We start from the raw sequence: 8,536 nt of genomic DNA, 5'->3' as shown, positions 1-8,536 counted from the left end.
AGGGGGGGGGGAGATCAGCCCGGTGCTCCTGAGAGGGGCGCTGCTCTCCGAGAGTGGATGGGAGGGAAGAAGGGGGTGGGGGGGGAGGCAAGATAATAGCATTAAAAACAACAACCACCACCACCAGCAGCAGCAGCCCAACAACAACAGTGATTAGCTCCTACCCATCGCACAGGGGCTGGGAGGGGATTGTGTGTCTCTCACCTGACTTCCTCCTCCACCGCGAGCCTGGGAGGGGGGGGGGGGCAGAGAGACGCGCACACACAAACCACTCTCACCAACTCAGCTCCAAAAACAGGGGCAAGCAGAAGGGGGGAAAGAGCGAGCGCCAGACGCACACCCGGCTCCCGCGGCGGCGGTGGCTCCAGGCTCCGCTCTACGCCGGCGCTCAGCCTCCCCCATCGCCAGCCCGGCTCTGCTGCTGCCGCCGCGCACCCTGGGAGGGCAGCAGCCGCGGCGGCTCGGCTCCGGCACAGGCGCGAGCAGCGTCCGCCAGGGGGAGAGAGGCAGCGAGACACGGCGCACGGGTGCAGCAGAGCCACCCCCGGCCGAGGCTCGCCCGCTGAAGCCTGCGCCCGGTGTCCTTCCCCGCCCAAGGGCTCTGTCACAGAGAAGGAGCCGGGCACACGCCGGCCCCGCGTTGGTACCTTGCTGCCCCGCGGTCAGCCCCGGCTCCTGCTGAGCAGCCTGCTCGGCAGCAGGCGTGCGTGGCTCCCCCCCTCCGCGTCTCCTTCCTCTAGACGCCCACTCCCGATGGGTGAACAGACAACTTGAACTTCAGCGCGATTAACTTCGCCGCCGCCTGGGAAGCTGAAGGTGTCGCCCGCTGCGCTCTCATGAGTGAGTCGGTCTCTTTTCCTCCTTCTCTCCCTCCCCCCCCCTCCAGGTCTCTAGCGCGCCTCGGTTCTTGTGCTAATAGTCACATTGTGGGGTCGGAAAAGTGGGGAGAGGCACGGAGGGGAAACGCTTCCCGAGCAGCGCCGGCCGGCGCTCCACACACCTGCCGCCTTGGCAGGGCTGCATGCCATGAACCCTGGGGGGTTGTCCCGCCTGGGCTCCGCTGCTGCTGAACCCCCTGCCGAGGGGCAGAGCCGGAGCCACTGGCCCTGCGGCCACCTTCCCTTGCAGCAGCCACTTGAAAAAGGCAAGTTCCCTGAAAGTTTGGGAAACTTCTTCTTCCCCCCCCCCCCCCGCACGGGAGGTTGCCGTGTTACACCAGCCAGCCGCCTTGGCGACAGGTTGCCTGGATTGGGAGCGCTGGAAACGATGCGTTTGTTAAACGTGTGTGGGCTGGGGGGAGCAGAGGGGGGGTACTTAGCCGACGTGTTTAACCTGAAACGCAAAGTTGCTGAGGATCGTCTTGCGAGGCTGCATGGGGGGGGAAAGGAAGAGAAACAAGAAGGAGATCAACTTTGGCAGTGATCTCTGAGAGGGACACGTTTCTCGCAGCACGCATCGTGGCAGCTGGCGTGCCCGTGACCTTAGGGGTGAGGAGGCACTGTGAACACAGGTACACTATCTTCTCTCCGCTGGAGGTCCCTCCCCTGGCGTCTTCCCCTTTAGAACCGATTGGGTCCTTGAAGCAGCAGCGAAGGATCCAAAAGGAAACAGAGTATTTTATTTCCAACCAGCGATCCAAACATGCACTTGGAAAATCCTCCTAAGCTAATAGTTTTAAGTACATTAACCGAAGCGTCCTACCAAGATAGTGCCACTGTTTAAAAGACACCTGAGCTGCCTTTCAAACATCATTTTACAATAGGTATAAGGTGTATTTAAATAATTCAAATACAAATGTATGCCTTGGATTTTTTTTTAAAAGACCAACAGAATTTTTCCTCTAATTCTCATAGTTTTGTCGAAATCTTTGATTAGTTCCAGTGAGAAGAACTAATGAGAGACACTATCACGTTTCCAAGTTTTGCTCTGCCAGTCCCCAAAATTTAAAGTGCTTGTGTTACTGACAGAGAAACACTTATCACATTGAAAAGTTTACTAAAATATTTTACATCAGCTTTTTACCCCAAATGGGTAAAAAAAAACTGGCAAACACCAACAGTTTTATTCAGTCAAACCCCTAGTGTAATTTTCGTATGAAAATACGTCATAATTTCAGATTCAATAACTCTTAAGGTTAAGGCATATGATCTAATAACAGACCTTTATTGGGGATATGATTTAGCAGCAGTCCTTTATTTCTACTTTATATCATTTTGGTGTATTACACTAGGATATCATTTGGTATATATCTGTCAGCTCCAGTCTGCTGGCAAACATTAGCATTCAAGCTTACATTTTTGACAAATGTGCAGACAGAAATAGCATGAATAAGCATCTTAAATATTAACAACCTAAGCATCTGTTGTGAAACAAATTTAATATATTTACTCTGTTTTTCTCACATTGTTAGAAAAGGTTACAATAAGTGTAAAATTGCAATGTTAGTTAATACAAGGACTGGATTGGATATTTCCCTATCTCTTCAAGTGTTTAAAGCAGTCACCAGATATAAAGACATTAACTCTGGTGCATTATTTAAAAAAGAAAGTTGAAACTGCGTACTGTGTAAAGGTTGGAATATAGTACAGTATCTGTAATTTGTATCATATTCACTTGCAGTGTTAATATTATTTATACACTTTATATATACGCTCATTTCCTGTTTCAGATTTTATTAATAGCTTGCTGATCAAGTGGAAATAATATTTTATACGCAAAAATGTGTAATAATGAATAGTAAAAAGTGACCATGAAAAGACATCATATATATGTATACATGTTTGTGTATATACATATAAATGGATAGCCCACGTATATTATAAAGCTCTATAACAAAAATAAAATCATTGTCTACAGTTGTACCCACTCCTGAATACTAACAACTAATGAAAAAGAAACAACTGACTCCAAGGAATTCCTCTTTCCCCTGGAAAAACAGTAATCTAAGTAAAACAAGAACATAGAGGGAAGTGTCTAAAAAAGCCTGTATGGGTTTTTGTTTGTTTGTTTTTTTTCTGGAATCAGTGCATTCCTCCTTTTCCCTACAAGTGCAAATGTGTAATTAAATAAGAGTTCTTTGTATGCAAAATGAGTTTACTGGGACAAAAATATTTAAGTGGAATGCTTTTTGTTCATGCATTTTTTAAAAGTTAGTTTCTTTTTAATATTCTTTGTTCTTGAATCATTAAATAGCAAAAGAGTTCCTCCTTCTCTTCTCCTGTTCTTTCAACAAGACTTATCTAAGGATAAGTATTTAGATACTGCTTATTTCTGAGAGAGAAATATAAAGCAGGTAAAGTCAACCTGTGACTCATTAATGGTACATGTTGGTTTGCAGAATAGGAAGAAAGAGAGAGGCTCCCAATTTAGCCAAAGCTTGTAGTAATCATTTTTATCTTAACAGGTTATGGTTTGCAATGTAGGCCCATAAGGTCAGCTGATAAGCACCTGTCCCTTATTATTATAGAGATCCTTTGGTTATAAATAGTACTAAACTAAATACAATGTACTGTCTTAAAGTACCATAGTGATTCTGTAATATTAAATCCCAAAGGGATGTAGGCAAGTGTGCCCTTTCAAATCACTGAAGTGTCTCTTTCATGTAGTCAAGTTATGGGTAACTACAACTTACATTACATTAATATTTTTGTTGGATAAGAGATTAAATGCATAGGATTTCAAGTTTTGCAATCTTCAATGAAAGTTCAGCATTATTTTTTTAAAAATCTAATTTGATATTTTAAATTACTGAAAAATTTTATTTCAGTCAAGGAATATATTTGTTGAAATACAGCTGTTTGCCAGACTTTTTTTAACTGAATACCGTAAGATTAAATTGAAATCCTTGTTATGCTTTCTAGTTGTATTTGGGGAGGGAGACAAACAGATTAAATTAATAAAATTTAGTAATTGATAAATATATTAACATTTTGCATCTGGACTACAGATAAATTGTTCAAGATAACACAACATTTCGGGCTACTTAAATCTCTTTATTAAAAATGGGGGAAATGTGATTTTTTTTTTAAATATTTCAGTCATGTTTCTAAGGAATATTCTATTTTAGCATAGACAGTACTTCAGAGTTTTATAACCCTCTTATGCGTACCTGCCATGGCTTTCTCTAGATATATTTATTAAATATCTAATAACACCACAAACTTTTCTTCTAGAACAGTTTTAAACGTAAGTGGAACATTTTAGTTTTTTAATTTATGTTGATAGATATAGGGTGCATATATCCTTAGAAATCATTGCTTTTTTTCAAAGAGGAAACTTCGATTTTCAGTCAGGAATACAAGGAGAAAAAAACTGAAAGTATAGGCAGTTCCATATATCATTTTATTTTTTATTTTTTTGTTATACTGGGATGATGATATGAAGTGGTCATTTAGAGCGGGATGATAAAATTACAGAAGAGCATTTTTTACTTTTTTACTTTTTCAAATTTAGGGCTGCTAAAAATGTTTTTGCTAAAGTTGTTTGATTGCATAGAATTTTGCAACTGATTTACGAGAAAAACTACTAATCACTTAGTATGAGAGAACATATTTTTCTGGTAAAATTGAAGTTCTGTTTTTGCTATTATGGGCATCAGGCTTTAGTAATCTGCACCTCTTGTGGAGTGAACACTTTCTACTTAAAGCTATCATGCAACTACTTTTTATTTACCCTGCATTAAACTGACAGCACAGCAATCAGAGGGAAAATATTACTTATTTTCCTGAAGTAAATACCAGTTTATAGGTTAGTGCATGTATTTATATTCCTGTTGCCACTAAATAATGGTTCTGTCTCCATTTTAATATCTACCTGCGGTGTTATCCATGGCAGCTGCTCTTCCTTGTTTGAAAAAGAAAAGTTTTGTTATCATTCCACACCACAAGGAACTTTAAAGAAAGATGATTCCATATTGCTTTCTGTGGCATGCAGAAGCCACTTTTAAAGAAACAGTATTCAGTTTTGCCTAGCATTCTTGAGTTGGGTTTCAAACAGTGAAAACAGAATTCCTTAAGACTATATGCCTACCGAGCCACTTAGATTGTATATTCAGGCAACTGCAAATAAGGGCAGAAGCTTTATATTAATAACTGAGAGCACAGATGTGTGTATGATGAAAAATGTTCTGCAACTCTTTCACTATGCAATCTAATGCATTTTTAAACTTTAGTTGTTACAAAGTTGCTGTACATTATTTAAAATATCAAAACAACCTATATTCCAGTTTGATTGTTAAATAAGAACTTGTAGTACTTCTGCTTAAATTTTGAAACTTCTTAAAAAGTCTGTTTCCTACCTCAGAAAATTCCATTACGTTATTTTTAAACTTTGTTTCATTACCTGACTGCTAACCTGTAGATAACATTAGTAAAAACAGCTTACACTTTGAGGAGAATGCCATTAAATTCACTATCAGGGTATTCTGCATCTAATCTTTGCCGCTGAGGTCCCCTTTGTTCAAAACAAGTTATAAACTTACTACATTTAATATTAAATTAAAGATATACGTCCTCTTCCATATGTATGGTACTAACAACTCTAATTCTAACCAACAATGTACCACAGTTTGTAATTGTTACAACAAAAGTCTATGTATTGGCCATTTAAAAAAAGTAGGTGTTTACTTGCATCCGACGAAGTGGGTATTCACCCACGAAAGCTCATGCTTCAAAACATCTGTTAGTCTATAAGGTGCCACAGGATTCTTTGCTGCTTTTACAGATCCAGACTAACACGGCTACCCCTCTGATACTGTTTACCAACAGTTACTGTCCTATCGTATCGGATGTCAGTAATATCTGTTTACCGGTTGGCAAATGTTGACTTTTTAATGGTTCTACAAGCCCTCCATCAGAGTGTACAGATCTCTGTAACAGTAGATGAAGTTTGGAACAAAGATTAAGGGTAGGTTATGGCCCATATATAGCATATGAATCAGATCAGTTATACAAGTGATTCCTCTTAAAATTAGTCTAGTATGATAACATACCTCTCAAGTGTTGTTCTGAATAGTAAATGTATCTTTTTAAACTTGGTGGGATTAATTCTCCTCTCATTCCTGTTGATGAAAATCAGGAGTAACTCTGTTGAAAGTAATGGCACTACATTCGTATATAACTGGTGGGAGGTCACTATCAGGTCTAATGTATAGGGTGTGAACAAAGTATTAACACACATTGTTTAATATTATAGAATGTATGGCAACTATCTTTTATTGTCTGTTTTAATGTACTTTTTCTGAGATCAGTTATTCTGATACAGATTGTGTCTGTCGACATATAAATATTCACGGTGAAATCTGATAGTGTAACATTTATTTTTTATATTGGCCCATTTATACCCTTTCAGTTGTTTTGCAGCAGCTCTGCGTTGATAACACTGGTTCATGAAATAAGCCCTCTTCATCTGCATCAATGATTCTTTCATGAAATGCATAGTTTGATTAAGATTATGTGGACCTAGGTCCACAAAAATTGTTCCTCTCAGACAGACAGCAGTATGTACCATACACCAGCTGAGTTGGACTTTGCCCTTAACTCATATTTTGACATGACCGGAGGTGTTCAGGGAGGGGCTTTAAACCCAGTGTACATCTGCTTCACTCAGACTCTTGCTTTGGCAACAAGTAGCTGACCACCAGCAATCATTTGTGTATTGTGTCACTGCAGCAGTGGGGATATATCTGACTATGGGGACCATATATTAAGGATTACCCCTTAATCCTTTCCTGGTAGACAGAGTAGCAGAATGGATGTCAAGATTTCTGGGTTCTATGTGCATCTCTGCTACTGACGTGTGTCCTTGGACAAGTCACTTACAGTGCCTAGACAAGGGGAGGAGTTAGGTACTTAGGTGCTTTTAAAAATGCCACTATTAGGGCCTGATTTTCACATGAACTGAGCGCTCACAACTTCAGCTGAAATCACTAGAAACTGCAGGTGCTCAGCATCTTTGCAAATAAGGTTCTTACTACCTATCTGCCTTATTTTCCCTACCTGTCTGACAGATGTGGTAAGACTTAATTAATTACTTTTTTTCTGTTTGCATAGCACTCTGATATATTTGGATGAAAAACACTATACTGTATAAGTGCAAAGCAGTGATGTTGTTTCAGGACCCAAACGGAAAGATTTTACTTGCAACTTAGAGTATCTTTCATATGCCCATCAGTAAGTAGTGTATGTTGAATTTGTCTGTTCTTGATGGGCAGATAAATGAAACCACTTGCAATGAAAAATACAAGTTTTGAACAGAATACATTTCAGTGTTTCAAATTCTATATATATACTATCACATGTAGTAGCAGTGGACACACACACACACACACACACACACACACACACACACACACACACACACACACACACACACACACACACACACACACACACACACACACACACACACACAGAGTGAAATTTCAACCTGCGTTTAAAAGGTTTGTAATTTAAAGTTTAAACAAATAGATTTTTCTATGGGGAACAATAGTGGCAAGTTTATTTTAACCATGCATGTTTTTGTTCATAGGTGAGTTTTCTTGATTGGTATTAAAGGTCCCAAGAACAAATAAAAATATCTTGAGTTTTTTAAAATGACAGTTTTAGTTTCCTAAGGATTCATTGTAATATAAATACTCTGTTTATTAGCATTACTAGTGCACTAGACATTTAATTACAGTCTTTGTGAGACATGTTATCTGTATATTAACTATCACTTAAAGAGAATGATATATACTCTTACATGCTGGCTCTTGCTTGCCAACCTTCTTTTAAAAATTGTAGATTCAGATCTTCAATCCAGAATTTTCATTACTTCAGTCAAAACAACTCAACTTCACAAATTCTTCTGTAGGAACAGATCATTTCTTTTAAAGGGTATTTTTTTAATGAACACTTTTTTATTTAAGTAATACTTAAAAATTGTTGTTTACCAGTTTTATTTTCTTTCCCAGTCTTGTACATGGAAACAATTCATATATGTCTTTGCCCATTCAAATCAAATATCCTTACAGGAATTTTTTAAAACTTAAAAAAAATATCTTTGCATATTGAGTAGACAGACTATAAAAATAATCTATTGTAGTATGGTGGGTGGTTTTTGTTTTGTTTTTTTTTTAACGTATATGACATGACATTTAGAATCTTCTTTTCTAGCACTAGCTCTTAAATACGATTATTATCTGAAATACATTCTATATAATAAACATTTATGACCAGTGATTTGGACTACCAGAAGCTCTAGAAAATGACCATCGTCATAAGCAAAATAATATATTTACCTAGTGCCAGTTTTTCCCCTCCAATGTATGTCCAGGTTACACTGATTACAATGATCCCACTAATGTAAGTGTTCCATATGCAGAACTCAGCATAGTTGCAAATGGTGGTTTTGCACTGAGATTACTTACAGGATCAGACATAATGGGAACTGCACATGTGTAACTGAGGGCAAAAGTGAGTGCTTAGATCACAGGTATGTTTTCTATGATTAAAAACAAGAACAACGCTACAGCATTTTTCATGAATAGACCCAACCA

At 39.1% G+C, this 8,536-nt stretch overlaps 1 protein-coding gene across 1 annotated transcript in view; it reads left to right on the top strand.

Moving 5' to 3' along the window:
• The first annotated feature begins 618 nt into the window (after positions 1-618).
• Positions 619-8,536, top strand: part of SATB1 (SATB homeobox 1) — a 115,542-nt gene continuing 107,624 nt past the window's right edge. Inside the window, exon 1 of the mRNA XM_030550919.1 lies at positions 619-840. The gene's annotated coding sequence lies outside the window, so the exon portion shown is untranslated. The remainder of the gene's footprint in view (positions 841-8,536) is intronic.

The sequence above is a fragment of the Gopherus evgoodei genome, chromosome 2 (assembly GCF_007399415.2).
Source record: "Gopherus evgoodei ecotype Sinaloan lineage chromosome 2, rGopEvg1_v1.p, whole genome shotgun sequence".
Lineage (NCBI taxonomy): Eukaryota > Metazoa > Chordata > Testudines > Testudinidae > Gopherus > Gopherus evgoodei.
This window is presented reverse-complemented; position numbering and strand designations above follow the sequence as displayed.